Source organism: Oreochromis niloticus, unplaced genomic scaffold (genome assembly GCF_001858045.2).
Source record: "Oreochromis niloticus isolate F11D_XX unplaced genomic scaffold, O_niloticus_UMD_NMBU tig00000466_pilon, whole genome shotgun sequence".
NCBI classification, from domain to species: domain Eukaryota; kingdom Metazoa; phylum Chordata; class Actinopteri; order Cichliformes; family Cichlidae; genus Oreochromis; species Oreochromis niloticus.
The window spans coordinates 1-5,122 of NW_020327175.1; the positions used below are offsets into that span (position 1 = coordinate 1).

The following is a 5,122-nucleotide window of genomic DNA, read 5'->3' on the forward strand; positions in this document are numbered from 1 at the left end:
CATCTGATGATCTGGTTTACATTGAGAGAGCAGAGGAGAGTCTGAAGTTTAAAGGAGCGGTACGCAGACAGTTTCCTGTAAAGCTAGCATTCGCCTGCACAATTCACAAAACACAGGGTCTTACAACACAGACAGCTGTAGTTTCAATGAGAGAACATTTTTTGAACCAGGTATGGCTTATGTTGCTCTCAGCAGGGTAACGTCTCTCAGTGGACTCTATTTGCAGGACTTGGATGAGAACAAGAATTTATGCCAATCCCGAGGTAACTGCAGCGCTCCAAACCATGAGACAAGCCAATGTTGAAGAAATGATGCCTCTTCTTCAGGTCAGAGAAACAGCCAGCAGACCTGACACTCTTACACTGATCCATCACAATACGGAGGGTTTGCCATCTCACATCAGTGACATCAAGAGTCATCATGAAATGTGTTTAGCAGATGTTTTGTGTCTCACAGAGTCTCACCTCCAAGGCTCCTTTGTTGCAGACAGTCTTCATTTGGACGGCTACACCATGTTCAAACGCAACAGACATGTGTCCTACACAAACTTTCCTCACATGGCCAGCAGAAGTGGTGGAGTTGTTGTGTATTTGAGGAATCATTTTCAGGTTCAGGTAAAACAGTATCTGCATAATGTCACTGATCTTGAGTTCTTAGTGTTAAAGGTTCAGGCTCCATTCCTGCGCTCATTGCGGTTGTGTACAGACCTCCTGACTACAGTTTGACACCATTCATGCAAAACCTGGTAAGTCTTTTAGATTCACTTGAAATAATGGACTGTCACCCAATAATTGTGTGTGAGATTTTAATGAGAACCAGTTACAGAGTGGAAGGAAAACAGATTCTGGAGCAGTTTCAGTCGAGAGGGTATTCACAGCTGATCACTTCTGCCACTACAGACAAGAACACCCTGCTTGACCTCATTTTTGTTTCTCAGCCACAGAAAAGTCTCTATTCAGGTGTCCTGAGAACATATTACAGTTACCACAACCCTGTGTTTTGTGTCCTGTCCTCCAGCCAATCATGAAGTCGTCTGGTGAGTTTTGAAACATTACAGATCATGTTTGTTACAGAGTTTATTTTTGTAGAGCATGAAAAAGATTTTTCATTGAATAATTATATTTCTTCATATTGTCTTCCCTACTCTGTCTGTAAGAAGACCCTTTCTTATTGCAATGTTATTAATCATTTCACCAAATCATGGCTGTACTTCATGCAGAGCCGGGAGATCTGCTTTCTGTTATCATGCAGCTCAGATCTGAAATATGCTGCAAAAAGTATTAAACGGACATAATTTATTTTTTTATTCTCATGTTTTAAATGACTAATCTACTAATGCATTTTTTCATGGATGTTAATTGTCATCTCCTTTTTTGATACTTTTTTACTGTGACGTATGTAGCTCAACAAACGAGAGCTTCCCCTCAAAGGGCTTTCAAATAGGAAATAGTAAATAAATCCCAGATAAATGCAGGTATTTATTATGGGTCACATGAATAATAACAGACAATTATATTTTCTTGATTATAGTAAATTTTGTAGAATCAAATGTTTTTGGGATGAATGAGGTTTTGCTTATCATGTTTTACAGGTAAAAAATGTTAAAAGTTTTAAACTATCTTTAGGCTACCAGAGATGTCTATAATGATTCATTATGTAGAGAAAAACATTTTTATAGCTTACAGAATATGTATAAAAACTGATTTAGAAGTACATGGAAAGTTTCTGCATCCATTTTCTGACTTGGCCTTTATCCGGGTGGGTTTGGGTTTGGGTGGATAAAGGCCAAGTCAGAATTCTCTGAGCAGCTGGAAAAAGCTGCTAATTAACAAAGACATCAGAAAGCGGGGGCTTTAGGTGTAGCCCCCGCTTTCTGACGCACTAATTAGATTTAGTAACTGACACCCCATACCAGCATTACATAGACACTTGGGGCTGAGATGGGTGGGTGGGGAGGGTGGGTTGGTGGTGTTAAAAGCACTTTATGTTTTGTAGATGTATTTTTCAGACAGGGCACACACAGTCCTGTCTCCTTTGTGGGAAAACCTTCGAACTTCACCATCCTCAGCTGAAACAACAACATCTTAACACCATCTTCATGAACTGCTGAGCCAAACCTGATCCATCAGTGCTGGACTGCACAGATAACTACATGCCACAAGGAGACTGCTGTGTTATGAACTGCCATACCAGTGTGTCTTCAGTGGAGAAGATGACACACCCATCACCTGACCTCCTGCCTGATCTGGAGACCATCACCATGCTGCCACACTACACACCTCTGAGACCATCAATGATGACTCATACTGAGGAAACTGTATTTCCTGTCAGAGATGCTCAGTGATCCTCAGAGCAGAGAGAGGTATGATTCTTTATCTTTGATTAAAAAAATGTCAGTGCTTTTAATTCATTTAATTAATTTAAATCCTGTTTATTGCATAAAGAATACACACTCAAATGATTATACTTGTTAACACTTTTTGAGTTTTAATTCACATTATGGATTACAAATCTATGCTTTTTCTACTCTGTCTCTCTGTGCAGGTATTGCTGTCTTCTGAGTTCTTCACTGTCCCAACTGAAACATTCAAACCTCATTGCAGAGCTCATGTCTTTCCTCACCATCATGTGAGTGTGAGATTGCTCTGGATTCTGGTTATGTGGCCTGCAGCACCTATAAGGTATTTCAACATTGTTCATTTTATAACTTATTTCTAGTTAACACAAATAAAATGTTCCTTTTTCTGTATTTTTTAGAACAAGCTCGTACAGGTGCCTGCATTCCAGCTTCTTAGACTCTACGCAAGTGGACAGAGTATCAGTGCTTGGCCACCCTTACAGACACCGACTTCTGTCAACTCACTGCTACTGATCAGGCACCTCACTCCAGGAAGACAGAGGGCTGCAAGCCTGTTATCGTTTCCAGTGTGGCTTTGTATTCTTGGGGTAGCATCAGATTTTCCCACAAATATCAAAGGTAACACTTATTTTAAGCTTAGTTATTAAATCAAAAGTCTTCCCTTGTGTTAATTGTTTTATTTTTTATTTTTATTTTTTCTTTTACATTTATATGCAGTTATCAGATGTGGTGGAGCTTTGTTAACTGTGGAAAACATCTGTTGTGATGATATTTACAATGAGGTTTTAAGGTGACAGTTTCCAAGTGATTTCAATCATTTGACTAAGCAAAAACATGTTTGCAATTAACATATTTTTCAGTTTTGTCTTTTGGATTTAACATTCCTCTGTGACAGGAAATACTAAACTGGTCCAAGTAACCAGCATATCATTGGTCAAAGACAAAAAAGGACACATGTCACGCTAGCAATGAATTTTGACTGTGTTGTGTCACCAGATTTAACAAACAATATCAGACATATGAAACTGAACTCTGGATTAATGTCTAGATGTTTTGTGTTTTTTTTTTATTGTTGAATAATTATTTTGTAGGACAAACCCAATTTATTTACCCAAACAAGTTACATTGTTTGGGTAAATAGTGGATTAATATATCTAAGTCTATAAGTATAGCAAGCTGAATTCATACAAACACACAGCTCTAAATCTTGAATTGTAGGATGTACAAAAATGATCATGTGATTATTATGGACATTTAAATAACTATATCTATTGAACCATTACACATATCTTTATAGAAATTACACAATCTCAAATGTGAAAAAAGAAAATGTTTAAGAGAATAAATAATGTGTGTTGTATGAATCCTGCCTTAGTATGGGGTGTCAGTAACTACATTAGTATAGAGTAGGTCTAACAGTGGTTTTCCACATCTGCTCTAATATATATAGATAATGGGTCAGACATATAAAGTCATTTTGAAAAGTTCATAAAGGTCACATCCATTTATATGTGTTCCTCTTTATCATTTTATATCAGGTCACACAGCTGACTTGAGTTTTGATCAGAGTAGAACCATAACATTCATGCAATGGTTCTACTGTTTACAGTTACTTATGATGGATTTCATCCTGGTCACAGCACTATGAGAAAAGCTGTTAAAGGTAAAGTTAACCCAATTAATACCTCATCATAAGTCACTCTATAACGCAAAGCAGTGATTATTTCACTGTAATTTATTCCACAATAATGTTCTTTATTTGATCCCTGTTTCTTTAAATATGCACATCGATTGTTCAGCTGTGTGACTCTCTACACCTCAAATATATCACAATGTGGACTTCATTTCGACAGTATTTTGTAGATTGGTACCACATTATCATAAAATCAGGAAACTGTAAACTAATTGAAAAATGAAGCTTATGAAAATTTTAATGTGGCATTGGAACATGTTGTTTATCTTGCCAAATGGTATTTACACAAAACTCCAGCAATCAGAGGATATATTTTTGTCTCTCACTTGCGTATATGCGCATATGTGTATATTTTTGCAGTTAATAGCCTATCATGTGTTGCGCATCTTAGGGCCATAAACATAAACATGGCAAACAAGGATATGTTCACAATTCCACAGATGCTTCAATTGTTGTATAGATGTTAGATTCATTTGATTGCATTTTCTATTAATATTTTCTGTTTATCCCAATGGATTTTTATTTCTGTTTGCCATTATTGTAATCATTGGAAACAACTGAATAAATATTTTGTATCATATGTTTCTAAAAGTATTTGAATGTTCTACTTTTCTACTACTGGTTTTCTACTTTCTAAACTTTCTCCACTCTTGGCATTTCAATAACATTATTTTTGGGTGTTTTTATCTCTGACCGCAGCATCTTGTGCATTATGACCTAAATGTTGTTTGTGTGGGTTTTCTTTTTGGTTTTTGGTTTTTTGCCATTTTTAGATTTCACCAGCTGTGTAAACTCTGCAATTTTACCTTGGTTTTGTTCCACATCAGTTTATCTGCTGGCTGATTTTCTTCCTTTTCTAGTGTTTCTGGTAATTTTAACAGTTAAAAAAGTAACTTTGAGGTTACTTCAGCCTTTTCAGCTGTTATCTGTGACAGTTTTGCCTAATTATTACATTTCTGCAAAATTATAGCAGTTCTGATAACTTGTAATATTCTGCTAAGTTTTTAATTTTCTACTAAATTATATTATTTTTGCTAGGTTACACTACTTTTGTTTGTTATGTTATGTTA

The 5,122-nt window shown here is 36.3% G+C and overlaps 1 long non-coding RNA gene across 1 annotated transcript; it reads left to right on the forward strand.

Moving 5' to 3' along the window:
* Window positions 1-2,305: 2,305 nt before the first annotated feature.
* LOC112844619 (uncharacterized) lies at window positions 2,306-2,772 on the forward strand. Its single transcript, XR_003217358.1, has 3 exons — window positions 2,306-2,362; window positions 2,545-2,681; window positions 2,758-2,772. It is a non-coding gene; the product is annotated as an uncharacterized LOC112844619 (long non-coding RNA).
* The last annotated feature ends 2,350 nt before the right edge of the window (window positions 2,773-5,122 follow it).